Source organism: Carassius carassius, chromosome 9 (assembly GCF_963082965.1).
Source record: "Carassius carassius chromosome 9, fCarCar2.1, whole genome shotgun sequence".
Taxonomy (NCBI): domain Eukaryota; kingdom Metazoa; phylum Chordata; class Actinopteri; order Cypriniformes; family Cyprinidae; genus Carassius; species Carassius carassius.
In genome coordinates, this window is record NC_081763.1 from 14,766,730 (window position 1) to 14,792,978 (window position 26,249).

At 37.7% G+C, this 26,249-nt stretch overlaps 1 protein-coding gene across 1 annotated transcript in view; it reads left to right on the top strand.

The window, feature by feature from the left end:
* Positions 1-26,249, top strand: part of LOC132148738 (inactive phospholipase C-like protein 2) — a 149,281-nt gene that overhangs the window by 35,874 nt on the left and 87,158 nt on the right. The window contains exon 2 of the mRNA XM_059557435.1: positions 20,846-20,910. The gene's annotated coding sequence lies outside the window, so the exon portion shown is untranslated. The remainder of the gene's footprint in view (positions 1-20,845; positions 20,911-26,249) is intronic.

Here is a 26,249-nt window from a genome sequence, read left to right on the forward strand (position 1 = left end):
TGATACCACAACAGGAACAGTAAACAGATAGCTAGGGAAGGTCACTGGAATGGCTTCAGACATCAACTGGCAGAATACTATAGCAGCAGAGGGGGCGGAAAGACCAGGCTGGTGGAGAGACCAGAGCAAGGCACCAAAGAGCGGAGCTCAGATGCTTGTTGACCATTAACTCTGAAGCACCCCAGATGTCAGGCACAGGAAACAGTGGACAGGAACTCTTTAACAGCACAAGAGAAAACAAGGCTCCACAGGAACATAAGTTACGCCCAAGACAAGGGGAAAAATAACAAAGACCTGATTTAAAAAAAAAGAAAATGACCAATTTAACCAACACTAACTTAAAGAACAAACAAAATACAAAACCAAAAATCAGAATTAGAAGAACTAATAAATATTAACAGTAAAAGCAAAAGGCAAGAACAAAAAAATAGCTAAAACAAGGAGCAAGTCAAAAACATGGAACTACAAAAGACTAGACAAGGGCACAAGACCAATTTGGCAGGGAGACAGGACCACATACTCAGCCACAGACAGAAACAAACACACTGACAGTGAGGGTAAGAATGACCACAAACCAGAAAATACAATAGGGTAAGGGACACTGTAAATAGGGATGAAAACACACAAGGAATAGGTGAGCACAATTAGACCAACAAGGCTAACAAGAGGGTGTGGTAAAAGGAATCAAGGAGGAGGGGCTAAAGAAGCACATGGCTGAGAAAACAATCAACTAGGCCAGGGTTATTCAAATCTTGCCCTGGAGGGCCAATGTGGTGCAGAGTTTGGCTACAACCCTGATCAAAGGGCAAGATTAGAATAGCCCCGAACTAGGCCATGTGCTGACACAAGACGTAGACACAAGAAACAAAACCCTGACACTAGTAGGTTGTTCAAAAAATGCATTATGTTACATTATTTCAACACCTCTCTCCGCAGTACGCATAAACGGCTCGAATAGTCCCTGTTTCAAATGAAGGCCCGCCTTCTGAAATACGAAATGTGCTGTGATTGGTTAGCTGGGCCAGTGTGTGATGTGATTTGCACCACTCTGTGATTTCTGTTAAATGAAAATATCTCTTTTTGAATTGGACTTTGAGTTTTGTAACTTTGCAGATATTTTTTATGCTCAAACAGCAACACTGAAAAAGTGAAAAAGCATAATAAGTCCCCTTTTAGACCTTATTGTAAAGTGTCACCCCAAAATGTGTTATTTTCAAGGAAATAGGAATAGCAATAATTAATAGGGCATAATTTATTAATTATGGAATTATTATATTATTATATATATATTATTTAATTTGAAAACATGAGATTCCAGTTTAACATATTTTGTGTCAATTCAAATTCCAGCTCATGATTCAAAAAGAAGCTAATTATTTAATTCTGTCACAGTCACACAGAGATAACACAAATACACATGCCCTATCATTTTTTATTTAAACTACTTTACCTATTATAGATTTGATATTCTAGTTTAATCTAACTTTTCTTTACCTTCTGAACAGAGTAAATGTTGTTTGTATGTTTTACCCGGCATCTCAGTGTTGCTCTTTGGGTGTTAGCTTCAGTAGGCATTTACCCATGCAATGATCTGTTTTGTGTGAGAGGGTTTGTTTTCAAAATGTTCTGTCAGTGTTCCAGGACATGGTGAGTTGTTTTCCAGTATAAATTCCTGGGAACGGTAGCCTGGCCAGATGGTCTTTGTAGTCAGTATCCTGACATAAATTTATAACCCACAACAAGGGGTGTGTGTGTGTGTGTGTGTGTGTGTGGGGGGGGGGGGGGGGGGGTGGTTTTGGTGGTGCGGGACAGGTGTGGATTAAAAGTGGCAATTAGGTCAAATGACAAAAAAAAAAAAAGAGTTAAATCCGGTTTTACAGATAGCAGCAGCGTCCTGTCGCACTGTGAACAATTTAAAATGTATGCGTTTATGTCAGTTTTCAAATTTGTGTTTAAAAATATGTGTTCCTGTGGCTCAGCGGTAGAGCATTGCATTAGCAGCGCAAAAGATTGTGGGTTAATATCCCAGGGAACACACATGACATTTCAGTTTTCCAACATTTTCATTTCATTTTTGTTTTTTGGCTGAAACAGCAAAACGGACAAAAATATGAGGTGAAAATATATGGTGCATCCCTAACATTTACCGTATATTTTGGCCACAAATGTGTGTATATATGTAAAAGTTTTTTTTTTTTTTTTTTTTTTTACTGTAAACCTGAAATCTTAAATTACCTTCTTATTTGTCCAAAGAAGGCAATTGTGTCCTGTTGTCAGATTAAATTTTTCTGATTATGTTTCTCTCATTCACCTCGCTTGAGGAAAATAGAGGCATGAAACTTATGTTCCTGTTGTGTGGCCTTGGTGTTGTTTAACTGTAAATCATTCAGTGATTCATCTTTATTAGAGTCTATTGCAGTGGGGGAAAAATGCTGAGACATACGCAAACACACTAGAGTGTCAAATAGAGTGTAAACTTTCTTTGCTCATGCTGCTGACTGTTTAGCACTTTTCCTTGTTTCTGTAGCCCTGCTGAGCATTCATCCATTCAGATCAGAGAGTAGCACACCTCTCTTTTTTTCATCCAGTGAGCAGTGTCATGTGAAAATAAGAGTCTACTCTGTTGCGCAAGTTGTTTTGAGAATACCTCATCTCATTGACAGGCTCCCTCTGGACAGATTTTTTGTGCCCTTTAGGAATTTTGTTAGGAACACACTTCATCACAGTTTTATGTATTTATTTTAGATGAATTATATATAGTTTAAGGAATGCTTTTTGTCATTTCAAATTTTCTTGAAAGAGATGTGTGTGGCCATCTCTTGCAGTAGTAATGCTCCTCTGCAAGGATAAATAGGGTAGTAACATACATGACAACTCAATTTTGACATTTTAAATGGATGAATTGATTTTCTGAATGGATCCTGCCAATGCAAATCCAATGTCTCTTAAATGCAAATCAGCTCATTTGGCAGCCATTTAAGTTACACCCGCATGCAGCTATTTTTCTATAGGTTATTTTAGCATACTAGTGCAACTTTAATCTACTGGAATGAGAAGTCCAAAACTCTGGACTTGAAAAAACTGTTAAGATTAAAGGCCTATTGACACAAAGGACGATAGCTATAAAGATAAAGATAAAAAGAGTCAAAACTATTACTATAACAATAAAGCTTCACCGGAACAATATCACTTTCACAACAATTTTTTTCCAGTGGTGAACGAGAAAAACATTGACTAAATCAGAATACATCCTACTTTAAGATGTGTGAATGCTAATATATTGTGAATGGCCCTTGACCTTTCTATAAAATGATAGCCATAGTATGTTGCTTTAGCTCAAATCATGCTAAAGTATTCAGTATATACAGTAAGTATACTGGTTGCTTGTAGAAATTACAACAATTTTGCTATGGATGTTGTAGGTGGTTGTTATGCAGTTGCAAAGGTATTTCTTCTGAGTAGTTTTTAGCACTTTGGCTGTGCTTACTGGCTCAAGTCAACAGTTTCTATGATTTTTGGTCCTTATTTTGGCTCAGGTCCCTCCTTCGGTGCATGTTTTTCCCCTATCACTATATTTTGTACATGAAAAAGTTGTAAAACTTCAACAGAAGTTCTGTCAGGAAGTTATTGGGAAATGCAGGATTATTTGCATAATGACTATTGCCCAAAGGAAATTGGGCAACTGTTCTTGTTTGCCTGAGCTGTAGTTACCCAGTCCCCCTCTGATACTCTTTTGTGATCACACAGCAACCAGATGTTATGAAAAAATGTGTCTAGATGTGTATTTTTTCAGTGTATACCGAGTGAAACACCTTTTTGGTGTAAGTTCCTGTGAAGATTCAAGAGCTTTAAATGCTTCAAATCTTTTATTTTTCCGGGTTTTTTTTAGATTCTTGGTGGTTGGGTCTGGTGAGTGCATGACATTTTTGTCATAAATGTATTCATCATTTTCAAGTCTCCTAATGGGTTCCTGAAACATCAGCAGTCAGTCTGTGGATTACTAAAAAGTTAATGCTCCCAGTGTTATTTAATGGCACTGTCAACACAGTTGATAGAAGAGCTACAGAGAAATTCAAAGCACTGTAATTTCCTAATACATTCACTTATGAAATAAAAGAATCACAACAAAATGCGTAGTAAAGGAAAAAAAAATAATTAACAATGAATGATGTTTGACAAGTGAGCACATCTCCGCTGCAAAGCCGCATATACAATCACTGGCATCTGTCACAATTATTAAATGTTTAAAAAAAAAAGTGATTACAACTGGCAGCGACTGGTTATTGAATTGTAAGATTATAATATTTAGACACCAAACACTATACAACTTTTTCTGCCCACTGCAAACAGTAACTGAGCCCAAGTGGAACAGACCCGGTCCGACTGTTCATGATCCGCTGTCAAGACCAAATTACATTCATAATCGACACTCCTTTAGTGTGTTAAACTGTCTTTTACAGTTTTCGTTTTAGTCGACAAACTTTATCAGGTGAAAGTGAATGATGACACATTTGGTTTGCCAGCGTTGGCTTTCTCTTTTCCTGGTTTTAAAGGTGTGTAATTTGAAAGCCACTGCTGGCACCAAACAGAATAGAAATCTGTTTGTTTGGATTAGCAACATTCGCTCAACAAACCATTCTAGTTTGGCAAATGACTGCTTGTTTGCCTTTACAGTAGCATTAACTTGAATTAAAACAGATGCTATTTTTGTAATTCTGTTTGGGGCCAATAGTGTTGCTAGAAAGAAGTTATGCTTAATTAAATTCCTTGTTTCCATATTTACATTTATAAAACATTTATAAAATGATATAAAATCATATTTTTACACACTATGGTACATATGTACAGCAATAGCTGAATTTCCACTGTCGGGCCTAAAGCGGGCGTGCAAGTGCGTGCCAGGGCCAGTCGCGTTTCCACTGTCACTTCCGGGGCTTGATCTGCCAGGGTTTTTTGGCCCAACGAAAACCTTGGGCCAAAGCGGGCCAGCTGGGCATAGAGGAGGGGTTATGAACAAAAGCCGAGTTTTTCCACGTCTGGAGAGCATCAGTGCCTTGGATCATTTCAGAAAGCTAGCATAATACCAGCATCAAAAACTTTTTAAATTAAGTTGAGCTCAAAACTCACTCTTAGTCAGCAGCGAGTGTTTGAAATAACTTGATCCGATGTGGATTATAATCACCATACAAGAAATATTTATAAGTGATGCAAAAGACTATGCACGCTAGGCATTAATATTGCCTAGCCCAACAGTGGAAAAGCGGCTATTGAGTCTAAGTTATGGCCTGCTGCGCCTGTGGATCCTCTCTTAGACTGTCATCTGTCCACAGAATCTGTTGCATTCTTGGTGATTTACAGGGTGACAGAGCTTATAATGGATCTTGGGTCTGGGTCTGGGTCTGGCTAGATTAAAGTGCTTCTGAAATTTGATGACTTCGCAAACGGTGGCAGGCACTCCCTGCTTCAAGACAGTAGCTTGATACATGGCCTTATGTTAAACCGGTCAGGATTTTGCCCTGGGATGTTTCTATCAGTTAATTTTCGAAAGGAAAGTGGAAAACTACAGACTACAGAGTGTTAGAATTAGGTTAGGATATTGACATTTCCTGTAATTAAATGCCTTTTATGCAAGTTTACAGTTAATTATTTAGAGTTTCAACCAGTAATTGTTTGAGGATTTTTTTTTATTGTGTGCCACTAAATGGTTTTCAAACGTGTTTCCTGGACACTCCTATTGGCCACTGGTCAAAAAACAAACAGTCCCGCCCTGACCTCATGTCATTGGTTGAGCCGATACTGCTGTATGCCGCATACAGAGGAATGTTTTGATGCTGCCACAGTGTTTACTTACAGTGTAAATCAGTCCAATGACTTACTTGCCTGTGCATATTTAACTGGGTTAGGATAAAGTATTTTATTATCTAACAAAATATCACACTTCAGCTTTGATGCTTTGTTGCATGTTTTTTAACAGTGCAGGTTGGCTGTGTGAATATGGGTTTGCAAAAGAATGTAGTGGTAACTCTTCATCTTCTTCTCTGTCCAGACCAGGACTCAAGCAGAGACTTGCAGCATTACAGCTGCACAGTAAGAGGTTCCTCACATTAGATAAGACTTTCAGCCAGTTTTTGTGCTTTCTATTTAGGTTGAAAGTAGAAGTTACACCAAAAACACTCATTGATTGTTTTACAGCTGGAACATGGTGACCAGGAAAATCATATTCTGTGGCTGCGTTATTAAAATGTAGGCTGCCTAAAACCCTAATAATTTGAGAATGTGCCTAATTAAGTGTTATTTGACAAAAATATTCCCTTTTTGTAATGCAATTTTTCAATTACGTTAAAGGAGTCATAACGTCGTATTACCTTGGATACCTACTGCTGTATTATAGTCTTTCAGGCCCTTCTAAAAAAGAAAAGTGGAAAAAAATAAGCACAGAGCTCCTCAGACCCTTATTTCTGAAGGCATTATTGTCTCGCGAGATCTGATGCGATATTTTGGCTGTCGTGGACGGTCATTATAATAATGCAAATGAGGGGCGCGTTGATTGGTTGCAGGAAGGGGGGGGGGTTGACAACGCAGGTAACGCTTTAGCATATCATACCAACCTAACATCATGGCGCAAGTTGTGAATGAACGCGAATGGCTTCCCGGCCAGTGTATAAGTATGAGGCGCCGTTTAGGGCTTAAATCAAACTTCATTCACGCACACATATGAAACACGCTTGCATATATACTAAGTATACTAGTCACACATACATGTATATGAACTATCCACGCACATAAAGTTACTCATATGAGACGTGAGCACAGCGCACACACACACAAATTTAAGACGTGAGCACACACACAAACTAGACGCCGCCTCATAAGCGTTAGGCAATAAATAAACAATAACCGAATTCATGATGATCTCAGTCATTTGTTTTGTGCAAAGTACTTTAGCAGCCATTCCCCATACCTCGAAGCTAATACTCCCGCCAGAGTTGTGCCTGGACGCGTTCATTGAACGATAGTGTGTCTGACTCTCTTGTTCGATCTTTTTTCCGAGTCATTTCGTTCATTTAAGGGGCTTTAAATGTTACTATTAACTGGCAAATTCCCCGAACACATCAACCTACGCAATCTTGATCATATTCTGAATTAAGAAATCATTATAATGCAGTCAAAATTCCGTTTTTGCAGTCCGTTTACAGGGAACATAAACAATTACTTCACCTCAAGTCTTTCGTTTATTTGTCTAGTGACAGACGCAATAGCATACAATAGCCGCAGATGCTGTTTGTTACACACAGTAGAGCAATTAAAACACAGTCTTACCGTTTCAATTGCCGGCAATTTTGTTGGAATGGCGCTTTTCCAGAGATTCGATGCCAACTTCGCCTGATATTGCCCCAAATTTGTGAAGGATTTCGGCCTACAATGTTTAGCACAAACACGTAACGATAAGCCAGTGGGAAGGGTTGAAGGAACCGGGTCATTAAAAATGAATTTAATCCACTGGTCTCGGATAGCTAGGTCCTTTCTTGGTAGAGAAAACACATTTACATGTTGATTCTGGCAGTCAACCACAGAGCAACTCTTTCTCGACTGAATATGAGGGGGAGAGGGGAAGGGCGAGCTTCCTGCTGCGGTGTCCATATATGGTATATCCTGCCTCGTCTTGACGTCAAGACGAGGAAGAAATCAAAATCTCGTATTTGAGTGCACGTGCACGTGGGCTATTTTACAAACCCTGAGGTAAACAAACGCTTCACTTTTAAATATCGGCTTCCCGGCCAGTGTATAATCGTTAGGCAATCATAACATACATTGATTCTCGTGGAAAAGTGAAAATTGTGGGTCATGACTCCTTTAATTATATTCTGCCGATGCCATCCAACTTACAAACCAGGGAAAAATACAAAAACTTTAAAAAAAAAAAAAAAAAAAAGATTCAAAAGTTGGCCTGAAAGTTCACTCAATGCGCAATTTAATTAACTTAACTTAATTACCTTTTTAGTCGTTCATCAGCAACTGCTGTACATTTACAGTAGTGCAGTTATGATAGATCAGACTGTAGTAAGTGAACTACTATAAAAGTACACTATAATTAGAAACACTCCTGATTTACCCACAGGACAAACATTTGACATAAATATATTTTCAATAAGTTTTTATTACTTTTTTCTATAATATATTTGGGGCAAATAAAAAAAAATTTATTCATTTTGAATATATTTATATTGTCCACAATATATGTAAAGATTGGCCTACATTTTACACTTACTCAGATTTTAAGATTGGAAATGCATTTTGCCCATTGAAGTAGTAATAAAAACAATAAAATGTACTTTCAGTTTGAAAAATATATCTTCTTGAGCCATGCAATTTACCATACAGTATATTTGGTTCGACGTGCTTTCCTTCTAATGTGTTTTTCTTGGTGCAAAAACATGTCATTCTTCAAATATGCTGATAGGCATATCATTAGTCAAATAATCATATTAAGATATAGCAAAAAAATAAATAAATAAATAATATATATATATAATTTATTTATTTATTTAATATATATATTATTATTACTAGTTGAGTATCAGTGGTACTGTACTACTGAATGATCCTTCAGCTGATAATCAGCCAAAGTCATATCTCCCAGCATGCGATATTGAACCTCTTATAGCATTAGCTTGTGTACATTAAGGAACTTGTTTCCCTCTTTTAGACTGATCTCTTTTGACTCCTGTTCTTTCAGCACAGCGGTAACAGGTGCTAGCAGTCATCAGAAGACGACATGTGGTTCAAAGCACCAGCGCTGACCTGCTCTGAGCCTTGAACCTGTGATTTGTTAGCAGGCCAGCCACACTCGTACACCTTTGCTCTACAAGCATTGTAGCTCCCACTGGAAGTGTCACGTTACACGCTATTAGTCTTTTATTGGGAATTTAGGTGCACTGATGAGTTGTCTAAACCTGAGCGCTCCCTCATGATGCCAAAACTCAACAAACTCAAATGTCTGCAACTGACATTCGAGTGAATTAAACCTGTAATTTCGGATGTTTTACAAGCATTCCGCACTGATGCAATGGTGTTATGCCTGGTCTAAAGATGTAGCGTTACTAGAAGTGCTGGGTTACTAGGTTAAAATAGGCTTGTGTGGTTTGCAGAAAGATACTCCCTGAAGATTTTGTTTGTGTGTGTACGAGACAGTCCTGAACACAATTTACTAAGATTATTATTGTTGATCATAATTTGTGGAATTGAAAGTTCAAAAGAACAGCATTTACTGCATATATGAAATAGAAAACTTTTGTAGCAGTGTAAAAATCTTTGTAGCAGTGTAAAAATCTTTATGCTCATTTTTTATCAGGCTTTGTTGAATAAAATGATTGATTTCTGAAAAAGCTTATTTACTTCAACATTTTTCGAATGTTGTGCATCTCATCCTGTAGTATTTGTGCTATGCAATCTTGAATGAAAACTCAATTAATGTGGTTTGTTGAGGAGAGTTGTGCAACTACTGTATATTGTTTTAAGCACATTTACACAAACAGGGCATTTATTAAAAAAAAAAACACTTGGCATTCCCTCACAAATCGGTTCTCATTCGTCCTTGAATATGAATTGCACATGAGTGAACGATAAAGGTCATGATTCAGTTCATCTGGAAGAGAAGACAAAAATGGCAAAAACTTCAGCTGTGTGGGAGCACTTTAAATTGACTAGGAAAGAAACGCAGTGTACCAAATATGCATCAAGTTTGAAAAAATCACCCGAGTTCTGTAAGTAGTTCAGAATATTCGGTGTTGATTACTACCATGTAATAAAAACAGTTACCCACACTTGTGTGGGATGACATTGTTGGATCCAATATAGTCATACAGCATCATATTTTAGTATCTTTCTGAAAATCCTGCTTTGAATTGAGTCTTGTTTGCAAACAAATCCATGGTAAAATGAAGAGAACAAAGGACCAAGTTCTTATTACGCAGTCTGGATCTTCATTAAAAATAAACTTCATCCACTCTTTCCTAATGTTGAGATCAGAAGGAAGGCAATGCAAAGACAAACTTAGCACTTTACTGTGTCTTATTGTCTTCAGAGCCATCTTTAATGTTTGACTTCTGCATAGACTTGCGTTTGCCTCTCTCTTTATTTACCCACTACATGCACGAATCGGTGGGTGGGGCTAAAGAGGCAGCGAAAAATTATGAGTAAATATCGTCGACAACGAACCTTTATAATGTGATGAAAACGAGACGAGATGCAACGTAAATGCTGGTCATGTGACAATGACTATAAATGTATAATGCAATATTGTTGATGAATAAAAACGAGACTAGATGTGGTTTACAAAATAAAAACTATGCTTCAAGTATAATGTCACTTCATTTTCATTGATCAAAATGAGACAAAACTAAATTTGATAACGTTATTTCGTCTCGTTTAGTCATGTTATTATTATTTAGCAGTATTTCTGTTTTCTGTGTCTCACTTCAAGGGCTGCATCAGGTCGCACTGTGCACCATCACTTTGCATTATGTAGAAGACGAAACAAAGAAAGTTAAGCGGGATTTATACTTTCACCTGGCTCCACTGACTGCGAGCACATCTTCCCAAACTGACGAGGCTTTTATACTTGTCGCGTTCGCCGTTGTAATACTCTTTGAAATGACAGGGGAGCGAAGTCTTGTAATGAATGAGCTGATGAATTAATAATTTCTTTATGTACAAACTTAAAGCAATTTTAAACTATTGGCTGTATTTCACATCAAACACAAGACAACTGTAAGCAAATAGTGTATAATTATTATATTAATGCTTATTGTATTTTATACAATAAAAATAAAACATTTAAAATAAGAGGCCTTGGACAAACTATGCAAACAAAAGTTTGTACTATATTGACTGGGTTAAATAGAATGGCATTACTAAAAAGAGACTAAAGTACAATTTTCATTGACTAAAACTAGACTAAAATGTCATCAGTTTTCGTCGACTAAAACTAGACTAGACTAAAAAGAGTATGAACGTGACTAAAACGAATAAAAACTAAAATGACAGCTTCACACAAAGACTACACTAAAGCTAAAATTAAAACAGGCCGCTGCAGCAGAAATGGCTACCCACTGCTCCGGGTGTTTTGTGTGTGTGTGCTCACTACTCACCGCTGTTGTGTGAACTTGGATGGTTTAAATGCAGAGCACAAACTTCGAATATGGGACACCATACTTGGCCACACGTCATGTCACTTTCACTTCACATCTTCTTCTGCGGAGGAGGGGTTTAGCCACACTATTGCATCATAAAGTGGCACATTCCACAACGTTTCGGCAGATTGGCTTCAATATAAGCAGTTTTTAGACTAACGAGAAAGTTTGCCCTCTTATATGTCAAAATATCAAGGGAATTTTGATTTTGCAGTTCATGACCTCTTTAATATTTATTTTTTACACTTTTTGTATAATTTGACCAAAATACAGTGTAATTAAAATATGCACAATAAATAAATAATAAATACATTTTCTGAATTTGAACTGATATTTGCCTTGGTTTTTGCTCTGATCAGGATTTTTTGGAGCCAGGATTTTTTTTTTTTATCATGTAGAATTATTTATAGTGATGATCCAATCAGGATGGATTTTAACAGACATTCATTCAGTGACCAAATTAAAATTTTAAATGAATGGAATTTTTCCAAATATTATTATTTTACCTTAATGTTTGATCATGAAGTCCATTTTAGTTTTTTTTTTTTTACAATGGGTTAATTGTTGCACAATAGCTTACACTCAGCACAAGCCTGATTTCTTTAGCTGTATGTGAGGCGCATGTGTGTGTGCTATGAGTGTCCATGAGCACATCTCTCAGAGAATGCACAAGTGCTGAATGGTTTAAAGAAGTACAAATTATAGTGATGATGTGACACTCATGCCGTTTGTGAAATTATGTCTCACAGAAAGTTTCCAAATTACTTTATAAGTTATTTAATATAGAAATATGAATTATTTTACCAGCACTGCACAGAGATTGAGACAGTGCTGCTGCATGTCATGCCAAACCTCTCATGGCAGGCACGTCGTCAGTCTGAGATTGGTTTGATCAGCCTTTATAGAGAATGCCAATCAAACTACCCGACTGATTATTGGCCGATCAATAGGAGCACCCCTATTTTTTTTTCTTGATTTTTATTTTGTTATATGTCTCATATTTTATATCAAACATATTCTTCAAAAACACAGATGTCTGTTTTATGAACAAGTAAAATAACATTTTTATACATTTATTTGATTTAAATGGTTCATTGTGGTGGAAATGACATCACTTTCGTTTAAATGTAATTATTCATATATTTTTTCAATTACTCTTCAGAGTTTAAAATTGAAAGTCTGGGAAAAGTTGCTTAAAAAGAAGCAGAAATCTGTTAGATGAAATATGCATCCAGCCCTGGAACATAAAAGTGGCCAACACTGAAGATACAGTCGTGTGTGTCAGTAAGTCAGTTTCTCTTTCTGTCCCCATCTTTGGTACACTTTATAGCATTTCTATGGCAACCATTAGTTATGACGTTTCTTTTTGATCATTTCATCTTAACAGCTCTCATTCCTCACATTCCTGCAGTCTTCAGTCTGTTTCTATACCTCATGTCCAGACAGCGCTATTTCCATTTCACTTTTTCACTTCTTCGTTCTCTAACTAGCTCGAATCTCTATTTTTAACATGTGCTCACTGCAGCATGCTCCAATCTGTCTTTGTATGTTTTTGAAGTTTAAAAGTGCACTGATCTTCAAGCTAAATTATGAAATCCTCAGTTTGTCTTGAATGCATTTAAAAGCTGCTTTACTAACAGGTTGCTACACATATACACTGATGTGTTGTGAACGTGATGGGTTAAAATAGCTCCTCTCACCAGTTAGCAGACAGTGAAAGTGTAAGTTGTAACACAAATACCGTAGATGTCTTTTTTCCCCTCATACACATATACTAGACTCTGACACACAGGAACATGATCTTGTGCATCTAAAAGTCTTGTGCATCTAAAAAGTGTGTGTGGATCAAAATAAGCTTCACAAAGGACCTGTTAATAGATCGGCAGACACAAATGCACGGAGACACACACCACATACCAGTCTTGCTAAACATCTGACACTGTTCTCCCAGAACAATTTCAAGGTTTAAATTTAGAGCTAATGAAGGTAATTTGTCTATTAAAGCACAGCGTTGGGCAGGGTCAGCCTCAGTATCCCAGTAAAAAGTGTGATGGGTCTCATAAATCTCACTGATTTGCTTCTCATTAGGCACTGTCAGACAGACAACAGTTTGCTTTCAAAGTCCAAGTTGCTCAGCCACGCTCTTTGACATTTTCTTTATTTACAGACCTAAATTATTTCTTCTCCCAATGTCTAAAACATATTTTAGTAGAAGTATTAGTTTACTATTCTGTGACTTTCAGTTTTTTTTTTGTCTGTCATCAGCACAGACGTTTATCTCAAGCAACCCTATTTCTCATCTTATATTTTGGTGCCTGTAGCTAACCATCAGCTAACTTAAAGAGATTTTAAACTAACCATTAAGGCTTTTTGATATATTTGTGTATATATTTAAAATCTATGACAAGGCTACAAATAATAACAGTACTAACAGTTTGTCGATTCACAGGATGGTAGTGATCCTAACAGAAAGTGCTAGAGTAGCCTACTTTCTCTTTGGTTACCTCCTTGCTGTTTGTTTAGTGTGCTTTGACTTGTAATCTAACTTTAGTATTTAGTGAAATATGTTTTGAAAAATCTGCAGAAATGTGTATATATACATTTAATTATTTTGAATGCTTTTAATTTAGCTATAGTTCACTTTGCTATTTGCAAAGTGTATGTGTACGAGGTTTGGGATGATCATCGTCAACCAGTTTGTGTTTACAACTGGTAACATAACCTGAAACATGAAAGAAGTGAACACATCACAGCTGTTTGTGTCCACCCAGTTTCAAGCACTTTGATGTTGCTCTCCTCCTAGTCCCAAGAAAACAATCCATTTACTGGATAGATTAAATGAATGAATGAACATCCCCATTACAATAACTTTAGCCTTGGTCTTAATAGGCCACAAGAGAGCCGTGGATGTGTTGTGTAGCTTTATCCTGTACGTTGCCTTTAAAGAATTTCGGATTAACTGGAGAACTGCGCATTGGAATCAATAACTCAACGTACAATGCTGTGAATAACTTTGCTTGGCTAGATAGTCCTTAATCATTGATCATTTAAAATAATGGGGTCATATTTTCCACATTTTGGCATTATTTCATGTGTTTCTGTGTTTTTTCTGTTTCTGAGTGGTTCTGTGATACATCTGTCCTCTTGTGTTCCTCCTGTGCTTTATTGTAATAACTTTACAGAGCACTTCAAGTTATTGATACTGTGTACAATATGTCTGTGTGAGTGCTAGGGTTCAGTGAGTTTAAACACTTAACCTTTGTACTGCCATGTTCTCTGCATCTTTTTCAGCAAAAGTAGAATGTGTGTGTGTGTGTGTTTAGTGCACTTTAGAGATGTTCCAACCTATTTGATGTTAGTTTTATATAAAGCATGAATGAATGGGCTTTTTTGCATGAATGCCTTCATTTACACAAACAAATAAATACATAATAATAATAAGGCATTAATATTTTCTTTATTAACAGCCAATATGCAATTCGTGTGCATGCTAATAAGCAACTAGTTAATACTAACTAAAGTGTTACATTATTAATATGTAATATGATGCACTTTGTGTTTTGTGAAGCATTGTGATTTTTTCACACGAGCTGTTCAGGATAACAGAGTTTTCTTCAAAAATGGAACCTCTGTGGTTTAACATTTGAAAGCAAAAAAAAAAAATGTTTTTAAGGTTTTTAATTCATAAATATTTTTATAAGTGTTCCTGTAGCTCAATTGGTAGAGCATTGCGGGGGTTCGATTCCCCGGGAACACATGATGTTAGCCTGAATGCCCTGTAAGTCGCTTTGGATAAAAGCGTCTGCTAAATGCATACATTTATTTTAATTTAATTTATAATTTTATAAATTAAAATGTATAGTTCATATAGTATAGTAATGATATTTATTATTGATTTTAATAAATACATGGCCAGTAAATTTATTTGTGTGTTTGTGTATACAGTATGTGTGTGTGTGTGTGTTTGTGAGTAGGCCTATATGATGACAATATATCACAATATATATAAAGCAAGTAATATGTGTATGTATACTGTATATGTACATTTTAGGATGTTAAGTTGAAGCAAATACTGTAGAATTCCCAAGACGTGTCACTCGTATAGTTTTTAATTGGGAAATAGGCAACGCTCAATATGGCCGCTTTATCGAACAAAGCCCCGCTTTCTGAATGAAAGAGCCAATCGCTAATCAGAAAAGTCCTCGCATCACTGCAGCTGCCGTTAGAATCCTGCTTGCTATGAAAACAGTCAGCGCTTTGAGACGTGCTCTTAAGACTGCTCAAGCATACTGGCTGCCCATAGCTGCCCAAAATTATTCCAGCAAACCCTTCATTATGTAACCCTATCTTCATACATTTGCGTAAAAATGTGAAAAGCAGATCCCATACTGTGTGCTAATGGATATAAGATGCAGGTAATCAGAGCGGATTCATTACAACATGAAAACATTGCTTTGATTTTCATGCACATCCTAAAAAAGAAACAAGCTACCTGTAATTGTTCATGTTTTCATGTGTTGTTTTCTTTGTGAGTTAGTGTGACCGGCTGATAGCCTCTGGGCCTAATGCACCTTTCTCGAGCGCTCTATTGTCATGGCAACCAGAGGTTAGTGGTAGGTGTGGCGATTGAAGCGGTTGAGTCGGTTGCTATTGTTACCTGCACAGGAAGTTTGATACTCACATTTTCTTCTGGGAGATTAATGCATCATATATTCATTCGTGTGTGTTAATTGTTACTGTTTCTCTTCAATCTAAGAAAAAAATCTAGGTTGTGTATTGTTTCATGATAATTTAGATACCAAGGTATTTATAGATGTCATGAGGGCATCTCTGGAGGGTTTGTCTAACTTGATCAGATATGCAATGGCAGATGGTATGAAAGCACACACACACACACACACACACACACACACACACACACACACACACGCACACACAGACACACACGCACACACAGACACACACACATTTACACAGGCCTGAGTCACTGCCTGTGTTAGCTCATATAGACTGACCTTTAAATCAGGATTTAGACCAATGATACTGAATACACAAACAGATACAGATTCTGTTTTGATGAGTTTTGTCCATTTTAAGTAAATTGTCTTTGTATTTTCCACATGGATTTAAAATTTGATTTTGTGGATAGTTACATTTTTTAGAAGTTCAAAAAGTATGTGGATTTTAGCTTTGCCTTTGCATGGTGCAAATGTTGTGAATCAAATTTTCTTGTGATTTCTACATGGCCTTGCTTTCTCCAGATGTTGATTTCATTTACTTGTAATCGTGAAAACAAACATAGCTTTCTTGAGATTACAACTAAAGTTATTTGATATTATATTACTCTATATATATATTATATATAATATTAATTCCATACCATATAAATTGGAAACGATTTGTGTTACTGCTTTGCTTCATTGCTCCAGACACTTTAATGTGTTTAATATGGAAGAAGCCTGTATGAAATAGCAGCATTTGTGGACATTTGTGTTTATTGTTTTGTTTCTATGGTCATCTTCCTTCCTGTCAACGTGACTTGTTCTTATAGAGGGCTGATTGATTCATTTAGTTGTTCTCATCATGCTTCTCTCCCTCTAAATAAGGGACTCTAAGATTAATTTCTCAGAGTAGGTCAAGTAACACTTTTGATTGTTTATTAGTATGAAGTCAAACAACACACTGTAATTCATACTCCATTTATTAGAGGGTGAATTTGTTGCTGAATTAAATACTGTGTCATCGTGTATATTTCATGTCCATATTTATTAGAGTGCTCTGTTGTGCTCTGCTCTGAACAAAAAAGAAAGAAGAGCCTTGCTCTTGCTCGTATAGAAAAAGCAATTTTTAAAAGGGGTAGTTCACCCCAAAAATCATGTAGCTTCAGAATAAGATGGTTTGCAGAATGTTAACTATTCATTTGTAAAAAAAAAAAAAAAAAAAAAAATCCACTTTTATTGATACAAACTTCCTTTATTCTATGCACCATTAGCCTAATTTTTGTCAATAGGTCGAGAATGAAAAAAAGCTTGTTTACTCCCAGGATGCGAAGACCTACATCTGAAAAGGACTGAGCATGGAATGTGTGTGTGTGTGTGTGTTTCTGTTGCATAAGGTCAGCTGGCACCTTCCTTGCTGTCAGGACTGCTATATCCTGACTGGCCATAAATATGGTTTTATTCATCCTCCCTTAGAGAAAGCAACCGATCATTATGGAAATGGGGGGGGTTCAAAGAGTGAGGAATGCTCTTTTGGATATCTGCTTGAAAGTATTTGCACAGTGTGACTGACGTGACAGCTTCAGGGTTGTCTGTGTACGGCTGTGAATAAATGCACAGACAGATGAGATGGTGTGTGCTTTTGTAGCCTTTTAAACATTGCCCCCTTAAGAAAATTGCCCTTGGCCCTTCTAGCATCCTGTGAAGTGTCAGAAGAGTGTTTTGTGTTAATATGTGCGCCAATTTAATCTGTATAAACTTCATGTCACCAAGTGTCACTTTGCCATCTAAAACAGTGTTTGTATTCTCTTCCCTGCTTATCTGTTCCTTCTCCCAAGTGCTCACACACACAAATGTTTGTGTTTCTCACTCTATCACATCAGATCACGCACAAACTTCCCCTCCTCACCTCATTAACATCTGTCGCGCATGGGTTTCTGCATGGATTCACTCTTATTTTACCATGAACGCTGTCAAACGACTGTTCTGTCTATTTGAGATTATGTAATCCTGCCCGTGGGGTCTAATCCTGACTGACTTTCTAAAGTCAGTTGTGTTGAAAATATGCAAGAATCTGTTCCTTTGGGTTTTACGGCAAAACCCCGAAGATGGTCAAAGGGAAGATGTCGATCAAGTTGTTAATAGCTGATCAAAACATTTTGTTGGAATTAAAGTGATAGTTCACTTTCAAATTCAATTTTGGTATGTTTTAGCTTACCTCAAGGACATCCAAGATGTAGGTGTCTTTGTTTCCGCAGTATTTCCCATTTTGATATTTTTAGGTCAAACCGTTCTTGTCTGTGACTCATATAATGGAGGTCTATGGTCACCACCTCAAAGAGCAGGCACAGAGAAGTCCAAATTAAACAATTCCCCATCGTAAGAACACATTGATGACCTAAGACACGAAATGAGCGGTTTGTGTAAGAAAACAAACAGTATTTATATCGTTTTTACCTCTTGTACACAACCACGTCCAACTGATCTGAGGGCGCGCGTGCTTCCTGTTGTGTGACGTATGCGTGGGCTCTGGTCTGCGGAAGCGCGGAAAGCGCTGGACGTGATCTCTCGCACGTGTACGTCACTCATTGTTTACTGTTTACCACACGATACGCCACCAATCTGCACTGTCTGAAATATAATGCAGTAATTGTAATTAGTTAATTTGTTTATAATGCACCCTATAATCGTTGCGATTCTAATAAACACAACACATTACTCACTCTATTGACAGCGTGCCATTGGGTCCCTCTGGCACTGGACGTCGCCTCCAGTTTATACGTGGCAAACTAAACACAACGTGCAAAACGCTGCGTCTCAAGAGTGGAGAAAACTCAGGAACTTCAGTCAGGCAGGTGTGTGATGCGATACTGTCAATGTCCTCATCATCGTCTTGTAGTTGTGGCATTGCTATGTTCCATTCGTGACAACATATGCTCTCCACTTCTGTTGGCATCTCACAACACTTGCTACTAAAACACCACCAATTTTGAAGAAATCTCTGTCTCTCTGAGGCTTGAAGACGTGCTGAAAAAATTCAATGTTGTCTGTTGATATATTGAAATCGTCTTCCATTGCAATTTCCTGTACGTCTAAATATGTCTAGATCTTCACAGTGAAAGGTAACACTTCCGAAATCTCTGTGTAAACCATAGACAGTAAGTGTAAACGATGAGTGACGTACACGCGCGAGAGATCACTTCCGGCACTTTCCGCGCTTGCGCAGACTAAAGCCAGAGCGCGCGCGCACTTCACATCGGGAAGCACTCGCGAACTCAGATCAGTTGGACGTGGTTGTGTACAAGAGGTAAAAACGATATAAATACTGTTCGTTTTCTTACACAAACTGCTCGTTTCGTGTCTTAGGTCATAAATGTGTTCTTACGATGGGGAATTGTTTAATTTGGACTTCTCTGTGCCTGCTCTTTGAGGTGGTGACCATAGACCTCCATTATATGAGTCACAGACAAGAACGGTTTGACCTAAAAATATCAAAATGGGAAATACTGCGGAAACAAAGACACCTACATCTTGGATGCCTTTGAGGTAAGCTAAAACTTATCAAAATTTAATTTGAAAGTGAACTATCCCTTTAAGGGAGTTATCTGAAGTTGAATGTTCTGGCTGATCTTATCCACAGAATGAAAGTGAATTGTACTTTTGAATGAGGTGGATTAGAAAAAAAGTGCACACAAACTTCATTGATTTTCACAACAGTGTTTAAAATAGTTTTAAACATCATTAAAAATAATAATCATTATTATATTATTATTATACTAGTAATGTGTTAACTTAATTAGTTAACTAGTTAACACCCCAGACCTGTACGTCATCTTACCTTTCCTACAGGCAAAAAATGCCCGTATCAGTTTTTGTCTCATATTTATATCATGTGATAAACGATATCACATGAGTGCAGTTTTTGCACAGATATCAGGAGTTTAAATGTGATTTTATACAACAACAAAAACAGACTATACACATGACAATATATATGTCATGTGTACATACATACAGTACATACATACATACAGTAAATATATATATATATTTTATCCTTGTATATTAGTTATAAACAGTGCAGGTCATTGAGTCACTCGCAAAAGACTTGCAAATTCTTTTGCAAAAAAAAAGAAGTAGACATACTGTGCTTTTTCATTTGAATCATGCTCGTCTCTTACATAAGCGAGGGTTGACTCTCATTCTTAGAATGTGATCCAAACCACACCATTTCAAATAAAGTTACCGGACAACTTTTGGTGCTTGGCAAGTGTTAACTTTAAACCGAAAAAAGCCAAAACGGACTGAAGCTTGTCGTATTTTTGATTTAGAACAGCCATAGTCACACTTATAGTTCACAGAAACTCCAGAATGTACCAAATCCTACAAATGGGAAGGTTTTTTATTTTTTTTATTTAAAGACCCACATTTTTCATGATAGTGATTGAACATTAGTATTCATTTTACTTATGTTTAATTACCCAGTCAGTTGAGAGGTTTCTGGCTAGCGAGAGAGAGAGAGAGAGAGAGAGAGAGAGAGAGAGAGAAAGAGAAAGAGAGAGAGAGAGTGTGTGTGTGTGTGTGTTTCCTTCAGTTTCCTCACTCAGCTTCTGTGGGCTGTGGATGTACCCAGTAACCGTAGATTAGGATTGAACACATTAATGCTTCAAATGTCAGTGGAGACATATTCCTCCTTTCCCACTCTTAGATTTTCTTCCCCTCTGAGGAGAGAATAGCAGACTGAGAGAAAGTAACCTTCTTATAGACCTTAACAACCCCTTGCACACTTACAGTACCTCACATGTCCAGTTAGTGTATCTGTTAAACTGAATGAGTGATTTTTTTGTGTGTGTATTTTTTTCTTTGTTCAAAACTTTATGAGATGAGGAAAAAAAAACCCTAATTTTTCTCTCTTTCTGTCTCCTAAATGTTCAGGTTTTCCGGGGTTCCTCTCCAGAAGTTCCTGTTCTTAGATGGTAACAGAGAGCTTGAGATAAGAGGTACAGTAAACTAAATTTCTGGAAAGGATGATAAGTTACTAGCCCATTCACATAACAGCATACACAATTTTATTCTCTTTTTTTATAGCTATATTATAAATAATCACATTTCATCTGCCTCAGAAACCATGAATGTTATTATTAAATAACTGCATTTTTTTCATGAAATAATAATTACAAAATTAAGTTAATAATTAATATTAATATTAATATGATGATAGTTAATTTAAGATTATATTAATTACCATTATACATTTTTGAATATTCTTTAAAATGTAATCAAATGCATATATTATGTTTTACACAATTATAGAAAAATTTAATTATGGATGCACTATAGTCATGTTTTGCAGATAATGATACCTGTGTTAGTAAAATGCCCAAATCAGTGCATCCTTAATTTTTAGTAAATTTTTAATTTCAGTTTATAAAAGATTATTGGTTTTCAGTAGAACCATAGTCTGATACAGACTCCAAAATTGTATAATGTTAATTTCACAGTTTTGTTGTAAATTGTGCTTTTAAATGAGCAATCTGAGTTTGATAAGAACTAGAGAAGTTATTTAACAGCCTTAATGGAAAATATATTCCAGTATAAATCTACAAAATGATAAATAAAATATCACTTATTGCACTTTATAAGTAATAAGACAAATACTAGATAATATAATATAGCCTCATTAAATCAGGACTGACCCAATGCACTCAGTAACCCCACAATGCACCTCCTCTCAAAGGCATTGCCCTTATTTAAAGGCTTACTGCTACAGGAATGAAAAAATACCTTTGAAATTTGTTTTTATTATGAGGTGGAATTATCTACCTCCTCCCTGAAGGTGGATGTTCAAGGTATTTGTGAAGTGTACTTTATTTGTCTATTTTATTTTCTTAGCCTCCTACACTGCAATGTGGTCAGAAAGGACCAGAAACAGAGGAAGGCAACATATATATATACAGTCGTGGCCAAAAGTTTTGAGAATTACATAAATATTAGTTTTCAAAATGTTTGCTGCTGAACTGCTTTTAGATCTTTGTTTCAGTTGTTTCTGTGATGTACTGAAATATAATTACAAGCACTTAATACGTTTCAAAGGCTTTTATCGACATGACATGACATCTCTTACATGACATTTATGCAAAGAGTCAGTATTTGCAGTGTTGGCCCTTCTTTTTCAGGACCTCTGCAATTTGACTGGGCATGCTCTCAACAATCTTCTGGGCCAAATCCTGACTGATAGCAACCCATTCTTTCATAATCACTTCTTGGAGTTTGTCAGAATTAGTGGGTTTTTGTTTGTCCACCCGCCTCTTGAGGATTGACCACAAGTTCTCAATGGGATTAAGATCTGGGGAGTTTCCAGGCCATGGACCCAAAATTTCAACATTCTGGTCCCCGAGCCACTTAGTTATCACTTTTGCTCCATCGTGCTGGAAAATGCATTGCTCTTCACCAAACTGTTGTTGGATTGTTGGAAGAAGTTGCTGTTGGAGGGTGTTTTGGTAACATTCTTTATTCATGGCTGTGTTTTTGGGCAGAATTGTGAGTGAGCCCACTCCCTTGGATGAGAAGCAACCCCACACATGAATGGTGTCAGGATGCTTTACTGTTGGCATGACACAGGACTGATGGTAGCGCTCACCTTTTCTTCTCCGGACAAGCCTTTTTCCAGATGCCCCAAACAATCAGAAAGGGGCTTCATCGGAGAATATGACTTTGCCCCAGTCCTCAGCAGTCCATTCACTATACTTTCTGCAGAAGATCAATCTGTCCCCGATGTTTTTTTTGGAGAGAAGTGGCTTCTTTGCTGCCCTTCTTGACACCAGGCCATCTTCCAGAAGTCTTGGCCTCACTGTGCGTGCAGATGTGCTCACACCTGCCTGCTGCCATTCCTGAGCAAGCTCTGCACTGGTGGCACTCCGATCCCGCAGCTGAATCCTCTTTAGGAGACGATCCTGGCGCTTGCTGGACTTTCTTGGATGCCCTGAAGCCTTCTTTACAAGAATTTAACCTCTTTCCTTGAAGTTCTTGATGATCCTATAAATTGTTGATCTAGGTGCAATCTTAGTAGCCACAATATCCTTGCCTGTGAAGCCATTTTTATGCAACGCAATGATGGTTGCACGCGTTTCTTTGCAGGTCACCATGGTTAACAATGGAAGAACAATGATTTCAAGCATCACCCTCCTTTTAACATGTCAAGTCTGCCATTCTAACCCAATCAGCCTGACATAATGATCTCCAGCCTTGTGCTCGTCAACATTCTCACCTGAGTTAACAAGACGATTACTGAAATGATCTCAGCAGGTCCTTTAATGACAGCAATAAAATGCAGTGGAAAGGTTTTTTTGGGATTAAGTAAATTTTCATGGCAAAGAAGGACTATGCAATTCATCTGATCACTCTTCATAACATTCTGGAGTATATGCAAATTGCTATTATAAAAACTTAAGCAGCAACTTTTCCCATTTCCAATATTTATGTAATTCTCAAAACTTTTGGCCACGACTGTACAGTACAGACCAAAAGTTTGGACACACCTTCTCATTCAAAGAGTTTTCTTTATTTTCATGACTATGAAGATTGTAGAGTCATACTGAAGGCATCAAGGGCTATTTGACCAAGAAGGAGAGTGATGGGGTGCTGCGCCAGATGACCTGGCCTCCACAGTCACCGGACCTGAACACAATCGAGATGGTTTAGGGGTGAGCGGGACCGCAGACAGAAGGCAAAAGGGCCAACAAGTGCTAAGCATCTTTTGGGGAACTCCTTCAAGACTGTTGGAAGACCATTTCAGGTGACTACCTCTTGAAGCTCATCAAGAGAATGCCAAGAGTGTGCAAAGCAGTAATCAAAGCAAAAGGTGGCTACTTTGAAGAACCTAGAATATGACATATTTTTTTAGTTGTTTCACACTTTTTTGTTATGTATATAATTCCATATATAATTCCACATAGTTTTGATGCCTTCAGTGTGAATCTACAATTTTCATAGTCATGAAAATAAAGAAAACTCTTTGAATGAGAAGGTGTGTCCAAACTTTTGGTCTGTACTGTATGTACAGTATGTATGCATGTATGTATGTATGTATATTTACAATCTCTTTTTATTTAATTACATTTTTTATATAATTTTCAGGCATTTCAGTTTTTGAACTTTTTAATTCCTAGATAGTTTTTGCCATGAACATTGTTCATATTACAGATTTACATATGTTCAAAGCTCTATGTTTACCAACACTGATTGTTTAGCAGAATCTGATGAGCAGTTTGTATGTCCATGATGAAAATGAAACCGTGTGATGTATCAGAAAATATTTGAATATTAATATACAGCTATTTGTTGTGGTACTTTCAACCAGTGACATTTCACTGTGGGCAGAGATAGCCAGTGTGATTCTAGAACCCAAGAGGTCCACAACATGTCTTTTTTTGTTTTTGTTCTTTACTACTTATCCAGGACCGTGTACCTTACCACAAGTTCTGCTCCTGGGAAAATCAGTTTTTCACTGACTCTGTTGTTTCTGTTGAAGTCAAGCAGTTGTTTTTTCGTTCTTTCTGGTCATAGATATTTCTATCTGTGGACTCAAAATGTTCTGAGCAGTCTGCCAGAGCCATATAATCTGCAATCTAACAGCTCTTATCTGAATTCCTCATACTATGTGTACTTACAGACAATAGGACTAGGAGGATCATAGTTCCTCAAGGATCCCCAATAGAAAAAAACAAGCATGAGACAGTAGTGCTGCTGTTTTTGTCATACTGCTCTCAGCAGGAGAGAAAGTCCACAATTCACAATGTGACAGAATCACAGATTGATCTGCAGTTTAAGGCCCAAGAGCACAAGGCACTGTAGTTAAATGCAGATGAGAAGTCTAGTGGAGTATCCTCATGTAAAATTGCTTCTTCAGATGTATTATGTTCAGAGCTGTACAGGCAACCTTATTTGGCCCTTTGAGTCACAAAGCTCTAACTGTCAAGAGAGGTCACCTGATTTGAGGGCGTCACAGTCTGTGTGAGATCTGGGCAATGTCATACAATGATCAAAGAGTGTCTGCATATGTTATTAATTAAATAAACTTTTAATTGGTTGACATTCCAAAAGAATACGTTCATAGAAAAATACATTGAATATTTACGTCTAGACTATATTATTATATTCTTTTGCAATTAATTTGATTAATTTAGAAGAATATCATGTTGTTATTGTAATTATACTATTTAATCGACTGACACCTGGCTTTATTATTAAATTAACTTGCAATTCATTTGACATTTTCAAGGATTTTGTAATATGAGTTGGCGTGCAAAGTAAAGCACATGACAAAGAAGATATGTAAACAGTTCTTTTAATGATTCACAGGAGTAGAAAGGGCACTCCCAAAAACAAATCCAAATCATGGTATCATCACTACAATAGCGGACAAAACAGAACTGAACAGACAGGGCTTAAAAAGGGCATGGAAATTAAGAGGAATGGAAACAGGTTGGCAGTATTCAATTAACAAAACGAGGAACGGAACATGATAAGGAGAACTCAAATAAGGAGAACTCAAAAGGAACAGAAATTCATAACTGTAACAATTCGCCCCCTCCCGGAACGGTGTGTCCTCGTACCGACAGAGAAAGACCAGCGTAGGGAGGGTGGGTGTTCAGGAGGTGGGAGTGGGGCAGGCAAGGGGCAGGCAATGGAGAGGGAGCATAGACTATAGTACCAGGGCAGAGTGGATGGAGGGAGGAGCCAGGGAGGAGCCCGGAGCAGGGGGAGCCAGATGGTGCTCCAGAGGCCAGTCAGGATGAAGACCCACGGTGGAGTCGACAGCGGGAGGAGCCATGGTGGAATGAGGGCCTATCACACCAGGGGGCCAACTGACGGAGACTGCACAGATGTATAAGGAGCCCAGGATGGAGCGAGCAGACGCAGAGCCAAGGTGACACAGAGGTCCAGAGGTCCAAGGCGGTGCTGAAGGAACAGGCGACCAAGGCAGAGGCGGGGCTCTGGAAGACCGCTGCGGAGCCGAAATGACTGAGGATGGAGGTGGAGCTGGCGGGAAGGAGGAGCCTGACAGAGCCGGAGGGATGGAGTGATGAGGCGAAGCCATAGGAGTGGAGTCCCGAGGCGGCGGATGGTCGACGACTGACCAAGGCGGAGCCGGAGGGACAATGGAGCCCGGTGGAGCTGGTGGGATGATGGGCTACGGTGGAGACGAGGGAGCTAGGTGCCAAGGCGGAGCCGATGGGTCGAAGGACCGAGGTGGAGTCCAGGGCCCTGAGGCTGGAGGCGGAGACAGGGGATTCTCACACCAAGGAAGAGCTGGGGACTGGAAGTCCCACGGCGAATC